At 48.6% G+C, this 19018-nt stretch overlaps 1 protein-coding gene across 2 annotated transcripts in view; it reads left to right on the top strand.

The window, feature by feature from the left end:
- The window catches only part of LOC126544595 (rap1 GTPase-activating protein 1-like), a 292574-nt gene that overhangs the window by 104252 nt on the left and 169304 nt on the right, over positions 1 to 19018 (top strand). For both annotated transcript variants that reach the window (XM_055061716.2, XM_050192017.3), the window contains one exon: positions 12654 to 12733. The gene's annotated coding sequence lies outside the window, so the exon portion shown is untranslated. The remainder of the gene's footprint in view (positions 1 to 12653; positions 12734 to 19018) is intronic.

Raw genomic sequence — 19018 nt, 5'->3', positions numbered from 1 at the left:
GAAACACTATCAACATGGCCTCGCATTTGCACTCTCCCCTCTAACCCTCCGTTTTAATACAGCATCGTACCTACGGATGTTCAGAAGCACACGAAATAGGGCAGAAGAAGCTAACAGGCTGTCGATCGGCTAAAAAAAACAAAAAGAAAAGTAAATGCCACGGATTCGCGAGATGCCAGTATCGTAAGTGCGCCAAGTACTCCATACAAGTTTCTGGATGGTCCCGGTCTTGCAATATCCCACACCCCACGCCAACCTCAGCCTCCCTTCTTCTTCCGGTTATGTAGGGAGAATGACCTACTACCCCCAAGATCGCGACACGTCGTGCTTCCGTTCCCTTTCATTAAAGGCGCAATACGGTGCTTATAGCGGTCGCTCAATGGCCGTGCCTGGGTTCTATAGCCTCGCGTATTACGTCGACGCCGCGAAACACGGTTCTGGCGAGTGAAGCCGATGCGCGCCGAGTGGGCCGGAAGGCTTGCGAGCGCATTTCCGCCGGGGACGTAGAACAGTACACCGTATACCCGCCACACCGGTCGCGCCGAAACCATTGGCCGGCGTCTTGTCACGCCACGGCCGCAATCACTTTGCTTGCACCGTTGGGCGCAGCTTTGACGTCTGATAGGCGAAACGCGATGCCCTCCCTCGAGTGGGAACCTTCGAAAAATGAGCCCTGTGTATAGCCTTTCGAGTGCGGGCGTCTGTCTGCTTCTTTGTGCGTCGGGATGACAGGGTTTTCCGGAACTCCGTATAGGGTTATATATGTGCGCTGGCGCTGCGCGCAGGGTGGCAGGATTGATCGATCATATACCTCTTCGCTTAGCGCAAATTACGAGGCTCTCTTGCAACCCTGGTGGCTCTCTTTCTCATCCCCGGTATCTCGCCCCGGTCTTGTCATTTCGCTGTTGTTGTTGGACCTCTAAGGGGAAAAAAAGGAAGTAGAGAAAAAATCTTAAGGAAAGAAGGAAAAGACAGGAAGAAAGAGAGACGAACAGTGGGCATATTTTTAACGGTCCGTTTCAAGTTTTACTATTTTCTGTCTCGGTTATTTCATTATTTCTCTCTCGGTTAACGTGCCTGCGACGCCGTTATCGTGCGGACCAGCAGCTCGGAGGGAAGCAGGATAAGCAGTGAAGAACTTGAATCGTTTTCAAATACGGCCCCGGGTCATGCAAATGGAATAAATGGTGATTGTGGGAAACAAAGAAGCAATCGCATAAAAGCACGCGATAGCTTGCAAAACCTCCGGTCGCTTGTGAGTATCATCGTTGTGGAGAAGATTCCTGTCACGTTCCTGCGAAACGTTCGTGCGTACGAACCCAACTAACTAGAGGCTGCCTGAGCAGCTGGACCAATCGTCTTTTCTCATGTGCGTTTCGGACGAGAAACATTACGCTGTCACTATCGCCTCCACTCGTATAGACACGGCAAGTTACTGAAGTTACTGTAGACGTCGGACGCGTGTTGATAAGCCATCGTATATTCAATACACACCAAAACTTGATATGGTAGGGAAATTAACGCGCACCCCCGCCTTGCCCACTCTCTAAACATTCAAATTTCACACTTGTACGCGCAGATGGGGCGCGTACGCTTGCAGGATTGTGCTCTCTGGGTTGAATAATTGGCTCGTCAGCTTCAGAACGCTTTCGCTGCTTCGGATTTCCACGTTCAAGCTCCGTTCCTAAATTCCGTACTATGCAGTGGACAGGAAATTGTTGTTAGCGACGGGATTGCTTACGTTTTGATACGAGCGTACAACCTCAGTCGCTCACAAATGTTCAGCTGTCAACATCTACCAGTGCTTACTGGGCTGCGTAACTCGAAGAGAGTAAAAAAACTGCTAAGTCCGGAGCGGTGCGCTTGTGCGCTCATGACGTTTGCTATTGAGGCACTTGTAATACATACATACATACATACATACATACATACATACATACATACATACATACATACATACATACATACATACATACATACATACATACATACATGCCTATACGTATGTATGTATACATGCATACATACGTATATTGAGTTACTATGGTTGGGTTCTTCTCCAGCAGACGTTTTGGCTTGGTTTGATGCAAAGGTGGATTTCTGTACGGCTGTGTATCGGACTGGTCGGACGCTTCAAAGCTTTGACTCGCACTCGCCAGCGGCCAGCCGCTTCAAGATTTCTAAGACCGCATCGGCGAGCGCAATCTCACGGTGGGATGCCGCAGATGACGACGGTTAGGAAATGGGGGCCCAGTCGGCGCATTGTGCGTTTTCAAATTGAAACGCGTAAATGGGAGGATGGGGAGGGGAGAGGGAAGGGGAAGGGGGCAATATGTGCGTGTGTGTCTACCGCGTTTTCCGCGTTCGCACGTGCTACACGCAGTCCCGTCGTCGTCGATGCTGCAGACTCCACCCTCTCCCATTGTCGGTCTCTGCCTCACGAGCGCCTACGCACTTTCACGTACGCACACACGCGTGTGCTGACCTGCGCAGACACCCACGCTCACACGCACAGACACGCGCGCCAAATGTAGGCCCGCGCAGAGAAAAGGGAGAGACACTTGCGGAGTCGGACGCTTGCCAAGTGACGCCTCGCGTAATGAGATTTCAGTGCGCCGCCGAGCGGTACGCATTGAAAGGGCGCGCCCTTCCCCTTGTACGCCCGTCGTCGAGCGTCTCCTGCGAGCCACAGGGCGACGCGAGTGCTTTTCTTCGGCGCGAAACTAGACCAATCTTTCTTTTTTGCGACGGCGGCGAGAGGGACCGCATCGCCAGCTGTTCACCGCCGGGTAACGCGTTGATATGCGAAGAGGGGCGCCGAGTTTCCCGTATCTATACAAAGAGCCTCGGTCCAGTTGAGCACATGCACCTGTCTACACGTGCACCTGTCTGTGTGAGTGCGTAGGTGGGAAGCGTATATGGACATGGCGGCGCTTGTAGGGTAAACGAAACGGTAAATTAATTTCTATGTGAGCCCATCGTGCGGACAATGCCGGGAAGTTGTCGAACGCTGGTAGTCGGGGAAACCGCGTTTTCTTGACGCGGCGCGCCAGAGCTGCCGCACGCATACAGGTCGTCGGAGACATTCGCGCAATCCACGGTTCGTGAACGGCCCTGTGAACGGTTCGTGATCGGAGTATACAGTTATGTGCGCTGTCGACGGGAGTGTGCGCGAGCGTGGGAAAGCAGTGAATCAATAGGTTTCCAGTGGCAAGTCTGGTGTGCTAGTCTGGACACCTAGGAATTCCGCCGCGTTCCCATATTGTCATTTCTGATTGGCTCGCAGGACTGCTATGGCCTCCCTGATTGGCTCAAAACGCCAACATGGCGGAATTAGAGACGTTCGAGAATAGAAGTAGGAGCGTAGAAGAATAGAAGCAAGCGCTCGGCTTTGCAGCCGACGATTTGCGGTAAGCGCAACATCTAGCTCTTCTTGCTCATGTAAAATGCGTCGACAGGCTTTCCTATACGCCCACTTATATAGCTCCTTCTACAGGTAGCCTTAGACGTAGCCTACCCAAAAGTAGCGTCGCTGTCTCTGCGCATCCAAGGTGGTGGCAGTAATGTCGAAGTCACCTTCTCAACGGCTTCTATTCGCAATGCGCATAATCTGTTTCACATGCTGTTAGGATTTTCTGTGCAAAAATATTGTGAAGGTAGGGAGGCTGAACAAGAAATGTACTTCGTGATTAACGACCTTCTGGAGTGATGTCAGACGAAGCGTAATATCGGTTATGTTAAGCGCGTTCGCAGGATTGCTTAACTTGGCAGTCGGTAGCAGCGTCATACTCCTTTCTTTCCCGCACAATTCCTTTGATGTCACCGTTCTTCGCACACTTCCCAATTGAGCGAGCAGCTTTCGAACACAACTTCAGTGAGGTATATGTGCTACTTTCTAGGAGTCGCCTCCGACGGGAAGGCCTTTATTAAACCATGCCTGTGAAGACAGCAACTCGCTGTATAAATTCTGGCGGAACACCAACAAATAGAAAATAAAAAGGGTGCAAATAAGCGGCTCCTTTCCCGGAAGTGTATATATATGGCCCTCACCGGCACACAAGTTATTGCGGAGTCCAATCAGTCTTTATTGCCTTCCCTGCTTTCCAAACTGCACTGCTTTGCCTTCGCCAGCCACGTGTGCACCGGAAGCAGGTTATACAGCTTCCCGCGCTTCCCCAATTTGTCCTCGACGACTGGGAACAAACATCGGCACTTCCTTTCTTTTTGTGCCCTTCTTCTTCTTTTTTTTTATGCCTCTGCCTTGCGCATCTTCCGGCACCAACATATTGAGTGACTCCTTTGGGACGCTCTTTATCTCCCCCTATGTGGCAGCACTGACATATACGCTTACCAACGTTGCGCAAATAAAAACGTCCATCGTTTACGGCGCGCAAACTAGGTCTTCCTTTCTTTCTTGTATGTCCTTTCTCGTACGCGTATGCAAGTGCTTGTGTTCCGGGGCTTCTCCACAATACTCCAACCTCGCCCGAGATGTCTTTTCTCATTGCGCTTCGGCTTGCCCCGCTGCCGTTGCTCTTCGCACGCTTTCTCATCTTTCATTCTTTTTCTTTCTTTTATCTCTCTCTCTCTCTCTCTCTCTCTCTCTCTCTCTCTCCCTGCTTTCGGCTGACAACCTCCGTCCGGTAGCGTTGGGGCAACCGCGTCCGATGTCGTCGATGTCGTTCTAGTCCGAATTCCGGAAGCCGGACATCCGGAATTCTTGCTTGTCCGTGCTCTGTTCCGCAAATGTTTCTTCATACCCGTTTTTTCTTTTCTTGTCTTCCTTTTTTTTAAGCGTACGTTCTTTTGCCGTTACCTTATATATTGCTAGTTTACGTTCTTCTTCGCATTTCCATTTTGTGCGCACTTACGCAGGCACATCGTCGTTTCGGGGCCCACGGTTGCCGGACGCCGCAGAATGCCTGCGCGTTGTGTAAGCCATGGCGGTGCTCAATCACGTTCATTTTTGCGAAGTAACGCGTTGCACCACTCCGGGTCCGCGTGTTTGTTTATCCATTTAGCTGTTCATTTGTGCTACTCGCTCATTGGGCTTGCCTAAGCCGGGGGCTGTGACGCGGATTGCAGTCATTGTCTCTCAGTCGGAACTTAAGTCGAATAAAGAGAAAGAGAGGTACAGAATAACAATTCCACCGTCCTAAGAACCCATCACATCGCCTACCGGCTACGCTCTCATGAGATACACTTTGGGCGAATTCGCCCAGCCAAAAGTGTGTCGGGAGTCGTGCTCAACCGCATTGTCGAGACAACTGCAAATCGCCTAAAGCAAATTCTGACAGATGCACTAATGCAAGGTGTCAAATAGAAGTGGGAACAGTAGGGCTCTCTGACAACGACTTCAGTTCTTGAGAGAGCTGACGCAGAGAGGCAGCAACGAGATTGTGCCGCCTTGATATCAACATGTCGTCTTCTTCGTATGTTGTCATCATCATCAAAACCGTGCCATCAACACGTTCAAGTCCACTGCAGAAAGGAGTCCGTGTTATACCTGTCTTTCGTCGGCCGAAAATATCCTGTGCCGGAAAATTTCTCCATCCACATTAATCCATTAAATTCTCCGCCGCCCTCATTTCCACGTATACTATGCATAACATGCCTAACTACCCTTTCTCTTAGTCGCAATCGTAATTCACCGGCTACACGTGAATGTAGAAAAGTATAAAACTATGGTAGAAAATTAACGTAAAGGCTAATGCTCATGCGTCAGCCGGTAATCCCCCCGTCTCCCTCTGCTTTACACGATAGGGAAAATATGGCGAAAACAATCAAGAGTAGTTTATTAACTTTTTTTTTTCTTCTTTCGAACGGTACACTGGTACATATAAAAGCAGCGATTCAAAACGAAAAGAAGTCATGAATGCACTTCGTGGGAAGAGCTATATGCCTCTGTCATCATTCAACCTGGAGACTTCCGCGCAGGACAGGCACTCCCGAAGGGAACCAGAAAACGCGTAACTCGGTTGAAGCGGCGAAGCGGGCTTTTCGCAGAACAGACCGGGTCTGGTCGTTAAAACTCAATTTCGTGGACGTAATGCGCTTCATTTTCAAAAAATTGTATATAAAAGAAAAGAAAAGAAAAATGAGTGCGTTGGAATGGCCCCCGCTCTATGTGACACATTTGAGCGACACTTTTAGTCGGCGGTTGTTTCGGAAGGCGGAAACGTTAGAAGACGCAAAAAAAAAAAAAAGTTAGAAAGTCGTTTTTACGTCGAACTTCTTTCTCAATTTCAGCGAAGCACGTGACGCTACTGGAATCGCTCATCCTTCTGGTTTTTTTATTCGCCGGCGTGTTCTGCTGATTCGGCTTCGTCGTGTGCGCTAACATGTGTCAGGGACGCACATACGTCTAGAAAAAAAATTGTGCCGATCACCAGCTCCAGCTTCGGTATCTCACGATTGCTTCAGTTTCGGGCGATTAGGTAGTGCCACATTTCTTTTTATGAGACAGATTTACTCGAACTTTTTTTTTTTTTAAGTGCGCACCCAGCACAGGAACTTCGCGTGCCAGCAGCGGTGCCGCAATACAGAACCCGTCGAACAAAGGAAACAGTTTTTTTTTGTTTTTTTTTAGATTCGGCGTCAGCAATATCACCACTCATCTTGATACACGTGTGTCCCGCTCCTGACTCGAATCCGGGCACCGCGGCGCTTTCTAGAACGCATAGGAGCGCGTGGTCATGGACCACGGGGGGAAGGAAAGAACTGGGAGGAAGGCATTGCGTAGCACAAATTTGAAGCCACGAGAAGTCGGCCCAACACGTGATCGTGTCGCGGTAAGTTGTAGTGACTTCTACTGCCGCACCAGTCGCACTCAGCGCTCGCACTTGCGAAGACAAAGGGTGCGACAGTAATCTGCGACTGCCGCGCTGGCAAGCTGAAACGAATACAATAAATGTATTCGTTTGAAGTCATCGACAGAGGCTGTCCAAGCTTGTAGAAAGAAAAATGTACGCGGAGCGGCTGGCAAGGAAGGAAGGAGAAAGTGGGGAAGGAAAGGCAGGGAGGTTAACCAGTTTAGCTTAACCGGTTAGCTACCCTACACATGGGAGCGGGATGGGAAGGATCAAATATGGGGAGGACAGAGAGAGAGAGAGAGAGCACACAACACAGCACACACATCGTCAGTTACTCTGTCAGTTACACACATCGTCACTCTTGCGCGGTACGTGACATCACTGTCACAGCCGCTTGTCCAAGTCTGTCTCTTTCAAAAACCGAAGTATTCCCTTCGTCGCCTTCAGCTGCGATGTCTTCGGTCGGCGATATGTGAAAATAGTTGCAACTGACAATGGCTGGCAAAGAAACCGAACAAGTACTCCGTCGATTAGATATTACGCCGATCGAACGCACATATTTGAGTCTATGCGAGGCGAAGCTTTCGTGAGGCGCTCAATCAAATGCTTTAAGTTTGCCTGTTTCGTTCCTGCGTCCTTCGCGTAATGGTAGCTTGCGCGTTCGCACGTGCTACGCAATATGACACAGGCGGCGGCCATCCCCGAGAGCTATAGCTCGCTTTGGCACGATATAGAAGTGTGCGTGAGATTGGGTTTGTGCTGTTTCAATGTGGGGTTTTCCGTGTGTTAAAGAAAAAAAAAGCACGATCGTAGCCTAGTGGAAAGGGCTGCAGCATTGGGGCACCGCGAGGCTCCGTCCCACCATCGGGCACGTAATTCCGTATCTTTCTTTCTTTCTTTCTTTCTTTCTTTCTTTCTTTCTTTCTTTCTTTCTTTCTTTCTTTCTTTGAGTATGAGCTGTGCTACAAGACAGCAGAAGCACCCTGCAGCCACGGTCAGGAAAGTCTGGTAGGGTTCGGCGTGAAAGACTTCGATTTAAAACCTACCGGGAACCAAACGCACTGGGCCGAGTTCGCTGAACGCGGGGTCGCACATTGGTTCCGACACAAAAGGCCAAGAGGATGGCTTCGCGGAGCGTTTGCTTGCGAAGGCTGTGTGGGTGACCTGATGGTCCCTCATAGTTCTTGATTTTTTTTATTATTCCACGGACATTAACTTATGCTTGGTTGGACGCATGGGGCTAAAGCAAACGTCGATATACAGGCACTGATCGTTTTAAATGTAACGTCATTTACGTGGCTTTCTCCACTAAGATGACGACAACGTACTTTAGTGGCTCGCTCAAGCTATACCGCAGCGCCTCCCTGGGTCTGCACTGGCGGCCCGCACCCGCAGCTCACTGCAGCTGTACCGCTCTTTCGCCGAGTGCGAAGTCGCGGGTTCGAGTGGAAGCTATACGGAAGCCACATTTTACGGAATGCGAGAGCACTCGTGTTTTCCTGATTTCGGCGCACGTTGAGGAACCCCAGGTAGCCGAGAATGAGAGCTCTTTTACATTCCACTGTCCTCTCTTGGCTCTAAACCTGTGGGGGCTTCCTCGTGCAAAACCTATTAACTCCATTAAAATATTTCCGCCGTCTCGATCCATAGTGCTGGTTACACGAGTCTGCACCATTACGTCGGTATTCGCAGGTTATATAGATAACTTGTTTAGGTGGCGCAGCAAAAAAACAAACAAACAAACAAAAATTCCGAGCCCCAGGTGGCGCACCAAAAAAAAAAAAGGCTCTAATTAAAATCGCCTTAAACGGTGTTCGATGCGCTCTTCCTGCCTCAGCTGACCACCGATAATCACTGTTTCAGAAGCGCGATCGACTAAGCGGTTGGGAAGTTAGCGAATATATTTATCAGAGTTGGCCTTCAGCGTTAAGCGTTTAACCAACCTTCCGAGAAATAAATCCCTTCGTTCGCGTTCTCATGCCAGCGGCAGCAGCAGAGGCTTCTTTTTTTTTTCTGTAATTGCTGCAGGGTGTAAAAAAGTAGTTCGCACGATCGAAATTGCGGCTCTGAACACGAAGCGTTATAGCCCGCTGCTCCTTCTGCTTCCTCTCTCTCTCTCCTCTCTCTCTCTCTCTCTCTCTCTCTATATATATATATATATATATATATATATATGCTAGTGATCGAACAGTCTACAAGGGACTGCACAAAAAGTGCTTTGGCTGTAACATCTCTGTGTGTTTTTCTTTTAACTTCTGCGCGGACGTTAACGAGGAGGCAGCTGAACAGTCTCCGTTGAAAGCGAAATAAAAACTAAATCTCAGCAATCGGCCAATCTTAACCCGTGGGACGCATCTGACAGCTCAATCGCCTCAAATTACCCCGAATTTTTTTTTCTTTCGTTGGTATGCTGGTTGTGGCCAAAGTCAAACTATCAGCATTTACTCTTTCCGGATTGCCTTTTGCTTCTCTCTTTCCTTTTTCCCCCGAAACATTCTTGCTCAGAGAAGGAAGCTCTTAAAATAAAGGGGAGGAGATAAAGGCACGTTAGGTAAATGTAGCGTGTTTTCGGAGATTAAGGCGTCCACGTACTCGCCATGCAGTGTGATACAACAGCCGTCAGTTAGGCACACGCTCGCCGCCTATCACACGCATATACCTATACGCTGGAGACCAAAGCGTGTCGGACACCACGGCTGCGCTTGGCTCCAGTCACTTCGATATCAATCGTTAATTCCTCATCCTCATTAAGGCCGCGCTTTCCAGCCTTCATTCATATCCAATCAAGGGGCGCCGTGTAAAAGTATATAGGCCTAAAAAATTAAGATATAGCGGCACAGATATTGCCACGCGTCGCTTTCTCCGTTTTTGTTTCTCGTTTTCTTTTCTTCGTGCACTTCCCGAATTAATAAATTATACGTGGGCACATATATACTCGCTCATTGCACGTCAAAGAGCTCTTTGTGAGCAAAGATTATCGGTATGTTTATGTGGCTTCCCAAGGACGTTAATTACAGCTAAGGCACTACGCGATGTATGCGGTGCCGCTGCCTTGCGTATAAATGCATGCTCTGTCAGGGCACCTTAATTGCAAAAGACATCGGCTGACATCTGGAACCTCGGCTAAGACTGGGCACAAAATTTACGAACGAAAGAGAACGGCTGCATAGGATGAAGTAGACAGAAAAGTAGTCAACTCGGAACTTTCAAAGTCGCGCATAAGAAATGGATGTTCAAGAGAAAGCACGCAATACGCACGGCCAAGACGAACCTCGAAAGGTTAAGTGGGCTCCCTGGGCCGACGGGTATATAGTACATAAACAAAAGTGAAGTGTGACAACGTAAATAATTTAGCTTTGGACGAGAATACCGCGCTGCGCTTCGCTTTATGCATAAGAGAGTGGCAGAAGCGGAAATAATTCGAGCAGCGTGGTTATTATTGAAATAATTACTCAGTGCGTAATTTGTAGCGTAGAATAGATTGAACCTGTGCGAAACGGCTACTGACGAGATGCAAGCACCGCGGGTTTCAACGCCCTTCCTTTTCTTTCTCCCGCCGTCTCTCTTGCATTTGTTTAGATCAGGGATTTTTTTTTTCTGCTTCCTCTCTCTATCGAATTAGCAGGCTGTTCCGGTGCGCCTGCTACTGTAATAGGGTGCACGTTTGCGCTGGTATTTATCTCATTATAATTGCCTGCCGGTGCACGACTTTGTGCGTGCGTAATACATTTACGGTGTGGTCTGTCGTCCTGCGAAATAAATTCGTACGCGACGTGAACGCTTTCAATTACGGACAACTTGAATCTAATAATATCCGTCACTTTTTGGCGATAGCACGTACTGCTTTTGCTCTACTGAGGGACGCTGATGTAATAACCTTTCAAAGCTTCTTTTTTCTTCATACTTTATCTTCTTTCATTTCGTGTGTGGGTAGGATATAGTCTGGTTTGGAGATACACCGAATAATTTTCTTCCTATTGGGACTTCGGTTCATTATTTCTAGGGAAACGCGGAGTCATTATCGCTGAAAAAATGTGCTCATTGACACGCGGATATCGACTACTTCTTTTATAGAAAAGTAAACTCATTAAAACTGCTTAATGAGACAGGTCTTATAAGTTTCGGCCCAATCCCATTATAGGGGTAGATGTGTAAATGTGTTCAGTGTTGACTTCTAGGACGGCATGTCGTAAATGTTTGATTAACATTACTGAAGTAACTTGTGTAGCACTTTAATTTCTCTCTGAACCCCTGATCCTCTAATAAATCAACAAACCAACCGACTCGAGTTTTACGAAATTTATAAGAGAGCAGATTCAGTTCTCGCGTATTTCGTGAAGATTGTTTCCGGTTCGGTCCTAGTCCAGCACGACGGCATCGACATTACCATTGCAAGCCTTTATTCATTCATTTTTTCTATGATGGCCCTCGTTTTCCGGAATCTGCAAAAGTAAGCGGTGTTAGAGTTGGAAGAATACGTTGTCCTAGGAGCGGGTAGGTGAGTTTTTCGTTACGATAAATATTAACTAGAGGGGCTCGCCATCAGTATTTGTGGCTACGCTTTCATGAACAATCCATGTGGGACGCTCTGTATTTCTCGTGCTCGGTTCCTCAAAGCCAGCCAGGCCAGATTTTAAACTTGGCGTGCTCTTCGATTCGATGTCTGGCGCTGTAGAGACGGCTGCACCCGGATCGAGTGGCACCCCGAAATCAGAATGAGTCCGAAATCAGTTCGTCTTGATTTTGCTTTACTTGTATTATCTTTTCTTTTGACAGAATGATTTCACTGCCATGAATATTGCTTGACTGAACGCAGATATCCTCAGGCATTCCTGCGACGCTCTCTGGATTAATTAATCGATCGATCGATTGATTGATTGATTGATTGATTGATTGATTGATTGATTGATTGATTGATTGATTGATTGATTGATTGATTGATTGATTGATTGATTGATTGATTGATTGATTGATTGATTGATTGATTTTTTAATGTTGAAGATGTCTGGAAGTGAAAATCCTCCACACGATCAAGCCTGTTTTACCTTGTGACAATTCTGCAGGAACTAAAATAACGGAGTGGCAATGTGCAGTCATCTCTGAAAATAATCTACTCCATATTTTGTTGTACATAAACCGCCATTCTCTTTCGTTTTTTTTTTAATTCTTTTTTTAGACTATGTACACTATGTGCGTTTACTACACCTGTGCAACTGCGCGTCGGTGAACACTTTCCCCTGTTCTCACTTCCGCTAACTTTTACGGCTGCTGCATGTGCTACTATCATGGAACAAGAAGAAGCCGGCACCACTTCGAGTTGCCAGCATAATGATTCGAGATTTAAAAAAAACAATACCTTTACAGCATGCTTTAGGCGTTTAGTAGTAGCAGCAAGCTCTTGTGCCTGGGCGTGTATATCCCTTTGTTTGTTTTCGCTCAGTAGGGTCTGAAAGCAATGCACTTCCCGCAAAAACACCGTGCAAATAATCGCGGCTGTTATTGATGCGCGCTTGACATCCCACTGTTGTTGTAGCGGAATGCAAAGAAGTGACAGCTCAATTACCGTGTCCACGGACAGGCCCGTTGTTTGGGCCCGCTTTGCGCTCTCAATCAATTTTTTTGAATTGGACTTATACCGGCTTCGCTCGTTTGTCACGCTGCCACTTAGGTGACTTTGCAGAGCCGCCCTTTGCGATGTGTTCGGTTAGTCGTTCCACTGAGTCTTTGATCCCTATATTTCGTTGGCCAACAACAGCAGCACGTAAAGCAACGCCATACATACAAGACAAATTAGAGCGTGGATAATAGAGTGTAATCTTTCTTTTTCTTTTTCCCTTCCAGCCCGGGCGGGACTCCCGACTGGCACGCGGGATAGGATTGCACTCCCGAAGCAGTCGTGACCAGCTCCCACTTCTCAGTTCGTGAGTGTATATTATGAGATGTTCTTTACTGTCGGCTCGTGACCAAGTGAGTCTGCGCGCGCTTTGTGCGATGCTAATTTTGCCGCTGTAATGGCGCCGTTCACCGTGCCGACTGAGACCCAAGCGCTCGCCCCGATGAAATGTGCACTCGCGTGTTATATTTAATGTGCAGCTTCATCGCTGACGCTTATGAAGGCGCACGATTGGCTCGACCAGTGGTGTCGGACGTTAACACGCGTTCGCGAAGGAGGCGATGACCGCAACACCGCACCTATGAGCCTTGCGCGAACCTTCCTATATACACTCTGAGTGTCGATCCAAATAAAATCCGCTAAGTAAGTGGGACATGTTCTTGCTTTCCGTAGTGGCGCTTACGTGAAACAACATTAGGAACAGTGTGAGACATTAAGCGCGCACACGCTGAGGCAACCTAAGAATTCCGCATAAGCTGCCCTGCGAAACTGCATTGCACCTGTCTTGTGTTCCAAACATAGTTCGCGAGAGTCACCGATATCGATAGAAGTTCACCGCCACCGTCACTGACCAAAATTAGCAAACGTAATTAGGTGATGAACATGAACAATTTCTTTAGTTGTACTGAGGTGTATTTGTCATTGCGTTGTTAAAGTTATAAATCGTTCACGAGGTGGCCGACCTCACGCTTAGAGCCCTGTCGAAGCTGAGGGTCGCGCGAAAGCGTCGGGGATGGAGAGGGGTGCAGAGAATGCCAGCTTGTAGCACAACGTCCGCCGTCTCTTGTGCGCCAAATGAGAAGCGTTAGGGGAAAGCGCACTTGCGGCACTGTCCGTGTCCCCGTTTCCCCCGTGCATTCGACGCTCCTTTTATTTTAATAGCCTTTCGTGTCTTCCATTCTACGGCCGAACCGGTTATGACAAACAGGCTTATGCGCTAAACATTGTTCTGTGTATCACGCAATTCGATACACCCAAACTCGCCTGTAAAAAAAATTAAGCTTTTGCGATGCGTTCGTTATATGTGGTTTTGTTATATCTCCATCACTGCAGAAAAGGAGCAAGGATCGAAAAAATTTATTAAAATGAAACTACTCGTAGCAGGCAGTAATGTTTCCGCTCTGCCTTGGACAGTTTCTCAGCATTATTAAGAACGGCGGCTAGATATAGGATATCGATTCGATATGATTCTGATACTCGCCTGCGACGCTTCCAAAAATGCTTCCACGCATGTCAAACAAGCACCACGACAAAAATAAAATGAAATAAAATAATCAGCTCCTCTTCGTGCAACCGGATTGCTGGTGCTGGCAGGGGATGCCTCGAATTCGATGTATGCAGTGTCTAGTTCGTCATGGGCGGATTGTGTTACGTGAGCGCAGGTCAGTAAGTTTTGCGAGTTCGATATAAGCAATCAGTCGCTTTATCCGGGTTTCTAATATTCGGCTTCGACTGTATAACCAGCGAGTGTTGACGTCCACGATGTTTTCTGCATATCTGGCTAGTTTGAAAGCAAGGCGCTTCTGAGTTATCATTTTTTGTTACTTTCTTTTATTTATTTGAACAAGAGAGATACTTCCTTGACATCACGCTGACAAACTTCCGTCGTGCTGAATACGCCGAATACGTCTTGCTAAGAGGTGCCCTAAACTGTGTCCAAAGAGCCGACTCTGCCGGAAACCGGAAACTATAAGGTGTCGCGTGCCGCAAATTAACGGGGCGTTTTGTTGAATACTCCTGCGGTTTCTTACAGAACTGCTGCGTAGTCGAACACCGAGTGGCTGTCGCGCAATACACGTGCAGGTGGGTGTCAAAGCAAACGACACGAGGCCGCGCAGAGGCTCTTTAATCACTACTGCGCGTGACCACTAATGAGTCACTTATACAATGATGAAAATGGTGTGTGGCCGGGAAAGATGAGTATAGAATGTCCGAAGTTTACGTACTGCGAACATCGTAACGAAAAACTTCGATCCTTCCTCTAACAAGGCTATAAATACGGCCCGCAACCTGAACCCGTTCTTGACGACGCTGCTGCTCAGGCCTTGCGGGCTCCTTACGAAACGAGTGCACGGGAACGGCACTGAGCCAGGGCGACGCGTCACCCGCGCTTCGTTACCGACTTGCATGTCGGCGCGATTTATGTAACGCGATCTTCCGTCATTACCGCGTAGTGAAACAGGAAGCGCTAGCTTCGTCACTAAATTTGCGAAAACCATTGATGATAACTTCCGGGCCTGCAGTACGTCCCGTAAAATGCTCTTGCACCTTAATTTCGAGCCAGGCATGGTTAACAAATTAATAACTCCTTACTACCCACAAGCGGCTTCGCGTGGCTTAAATTGACGCTAAAGGAAAATATTAAGTCTAGCTAGGCTGAAAGATTAGGTTCTCTGTAGTAATCAACTCGTCATTCGTAGGGAGAGAAAATTCTTTCGTGAGCGAGAAAAATGAGACGAAAAAAAATGTAAAGTCGGAATGGCGCCACTTATTTTGTAGTATGTGTTTATTACTCGTGTGACGTCAGCACTTGGCTGATTCACAGGGAGCGGCAGAGGTGGACGTTAACTAACGTTACTTAATACGTTAACTCGTCCGTTTTGGCGCGGGCGGTTCAAAATGAAGAGCAGCAGCTGGACCTTCGGCGGCAATTCGCTGCGCTACAAAGTGATATGTTGACACAGAGGAAACGATGAGAGACTTCTATGTGAATATTATGAGGCTTATGTTTTTCCAGCTTTTTGTTTGTTTGTTTGTTTTTCGTAGGGTATATGCACTGGGAGCGTTATCCATCTCCACTCACGACCATGGCGGCATATGTGTAAATTTCTTTCAACCGCAGGCACGATTTAGTAGTAGTAGTATGGCCGCGTACATAGTACGCGGCTCTATAGGAGTAGACGACCGGCAAATAAAGTAAACCCCCGTGAAACGCTCACTAATAGCTGCGCTTCTCGATGACTGCGCTGGACTTCTAGGTGCAGCCGTGCAACATCCCCCAACCCCCCCACACGCACGCACACACGCACGCACGCACGCACGCACGCACACACGCACACACGCACGCACGCACGCACGCACGCACGCACGCACGCACGCACGCACACAAAGCACTATCATACAAAACAACATAAGCTTCGCTTACTTTGAGAATCGTCATCGATTCTATATATTTTTACGGCGCCAAGTAGTTACGACTTCGGATACGGGCTACCTTTAGAGACATGAGGCTCGGAGATATGCGCTGACTGGAGGCGATCGGGAGTAGACAACGAGATGGCACTCGCACTGGGCCGTACGACCGGTGTGCGCAGAGTTCAGTGGGGCAGTCGACAAAAGTCTCGTTGTGTGCAGGAAGGTGTCGTTTTAATTAGGGATAATTGGCAGAGAGCGAGCGAGACCGGCGCATATATTGCTAAAGAAGCGCGGAATCACGTACCCGCGGTAGGAACGCGCAGTCGCAGATAGGCGCAAGCGCGGAGGTGGCGCGAGAGGAGACCACGTGGAACGCGCGACGTGTACGAAGAGCGGCACGGAGCGCACGCACAGGCGTTGGGCGATTCAGCTGAGGGGTCCAGGATCGGTATTTCCTGTAATTTTCTCTTACGAAAAATTCTAGCGCAAGATCGTTACCGTAGTAGCTCCACCTTAATCATATATATATATATATATATATATATATATATATATATATATATATATATATATATATATATATATATATGTGTGTGTGTGTGTGTGTGTGTGTGTGAGAGAGAGAGAGAGAGAGATTAAGGTGGAGCTTTTTCGGTGACGAAGAGCTGCTGTGTACGGCGAGAACAAGTGCCCAAGACGCATGCCCCATGACATAAGCTATGTATACATACAGGTCGTATGCCCTGTATGTATTTTCCATGTATGTATAGTTCCAAGTCGATAGCATTCGTCCTGTGTAACGCTTGTACCTTGACTATGCACCCTTTAGCTGGCGTTTGCATTAGTTAAGCACAGCGCTCAACATCCGAAAAAAAAAAGGAAGCCCACGTACGTTCGTTTCCCTGCACTGAGGAAGTGTGCGAATCGTAAACTTTTTTCTGCAGCTTTTCGATATAGCAAGAAATCAGTCTCTCACACAGACACACACACATACGCACGAAAAGTGTGAGAGATGGGTCGGGCGCTCCCGAAACCGCGGGATCTCTAACGAGACGAAATAGTCGTTGCTGCGGCGAAGCCGACAAAACCGAGTCCGCCAGCTGCCACCCAGCTCAGCCAGATCAAACGAAATTGGCGAGGTGGGAAGCCTGCAGCGCTCTCGATCGAACAAGTTTCGCTTTCCGCTCTGTTTCTTCGCTTCCGCACCAACACCCGGGAACCGTGCGTGCTCTTCGTATCCCTCTGTGCAGCAGCTGCGGTTTTCACGGGGCTGACCTTAGAACCAACCTTTTAGAAAGCGTGCGGGATTTTCAGTTTCATCCGTGACGACTTCGCCGTCGCGTTGCTTCCGTCACGCTGTGGGTAATTTCCATTTACTCTACTTGTTCACGACGTCAGCTTCCGCGCCTTGTTAGAGAAATTGCGGTTCAGACTGGTTGGTTACGAATAATGTTCCGGGTCGGGAAAGACAGCGTTGAATGAATAAATGACGAAGTGTAGCGGGAACACTACCACCATTTGTGTTCGTCTCGCTCCTCTTTGATTGATTTTTTTTCTTTCTTCTAGGTGTGTCACTCTACGTGAAATTTATGTTAACAAACTCCGCCTGCAGTGACATTTCTGCCGCCGTGTACATTTGTCCCCCAATGGGAAGCGTTTATAGTAAAGTTCTTTGTTCAGAGCTGGTTTGTCTTACAGCATTGAATGCCCCATCCACATTTCTTCTTTTCAGATTTCTAGGGTCGTTGTTGTTGTGCTATTAATATATTCAGTACAAACAAGCTTGCCCAGATCGCGGTGCCTTGTTTCAGTGCTCAAACCGCGCCCGCACCCCTCCCCCCCCCCCACCCCCCGCCTCCAGCTGTGTGACGCATTTTTCACCACATCAAATATGAACTGCCATCACCGACTGCAAGCGAAGTCGATGCGTTTCGCTGCAGTCTGTTTTATTTCTTTCTTTTTTCTTTTCCAGGGTTGAGCGGCTGCGTCGTATATGCCTACATTATTTTCTTTTTCTTTGACCTTTTCCTTCTCCATCACTCTAAAAACCGGCGTCTTTATGATTTTCTCGGCTTCGCCTTCGCGCGCGTTAACTCTTCGGCGAAATGCCAGACGGAGCCTGCAAGCCGTTCGAGCGCTTGGCATCGTTTCGTTAGCCACCAAAGCACGTATATCATCACAGTCGTCACAAACCTCAGACGCAACGGGAGTGTAGCGGCACTCATCAGGTTGTTTGCGTTTCGACCTCTCCTTCTCTATTGCGCCAGCTTCTGTCTGAGGACCCGGTCGCACCGCTACGTGCCCGGAGAACGAAGTGTGGCACCACGGGCATCCATTGCGTGGCCTGCCCCCATCTTGTTTTATATGCGGTGCTTCTAGCCGTTGTCGTGTCTGTATAAGAGCAGGGAGGGGGAGAGGAGGGGGTCTTCCGCCCTTCTTCTCCTCACAATGTCTCTGTCGTCAATCGCAGTGACAATTTGATTAGGAGCGGAACGCGCATCCCTGCACGCTGCCGTGGCCCGCCCAGGAGTTTGTCAGAGGAAAGTTGAGAGCAGGGGTTAAGAACCCCCTTCGCCTACGTTCCTTCTTTCGCCCTCCCTCCTTTCATACCCAACTTCGTTCACCTCTTCCCATTCTCTTGGGCACGGCCCTGTTGCCCCCTGCCCCTTCTACCTCTACTATTTCGTTGTGCCGTTGCCCTTTCCCTATTGCCTATTCAGCGACCCATTACTTCATCCTTACGCATTCCCTCAGTCTTCCCCCTGTCACCCCTCTCTAGGTCCCGACGCTTTGTCCTTTCCTGTTCTCTCGCGCGTTTCCCATTCACTTCGCCCTCGCTATCTTCCCTCTCGCCCTGTTTTTCCCTCACCGCTTCCCTCTGCGTCGTCTTTCGTACTTTCTGCACTTGTTCTCCTTCTTTTCGTTCCCGTATCGACCTGTGTACAGCGGCCGTCTACAGCAGCGCCCTCCCTTCCTCTCTGAGCACCACCCTCTGTCTCTGCTCCCGCAGCTCTTTTGTCGCGGCGGCCATCTTGAGTGCGTCGAACTGGAGTCGACCGCCCGGCCAGAGACCCCCCGCGCAGGCCCGGCGCTTTTCGGCGGTAGAAGAGGCGTACACTAGAGGAGGAGGAAGACGGCCTCCAAAGGCCTCGTGCTCTCTTGGGCGCCCGTCACGCCG

The sequence above is a fragment of the Dermacentor andersoni genome, chromosome 3, assembly GCF_023375885.2.
Source record: "Dermacentor andersoni chromosome 3, qqDerAnde1_hic_scaffold, whole genome shotgun sequence".
Lineage (NCBI taxonomy): Eukaryota > Metazoa > Arthropoda > Arachnida > Ixodida > Ixodidae > Dermacentor > Dermacentor andersoni.
This window is presented reverse-complemented; position numbering and strand designations above follow the sequence as displayed.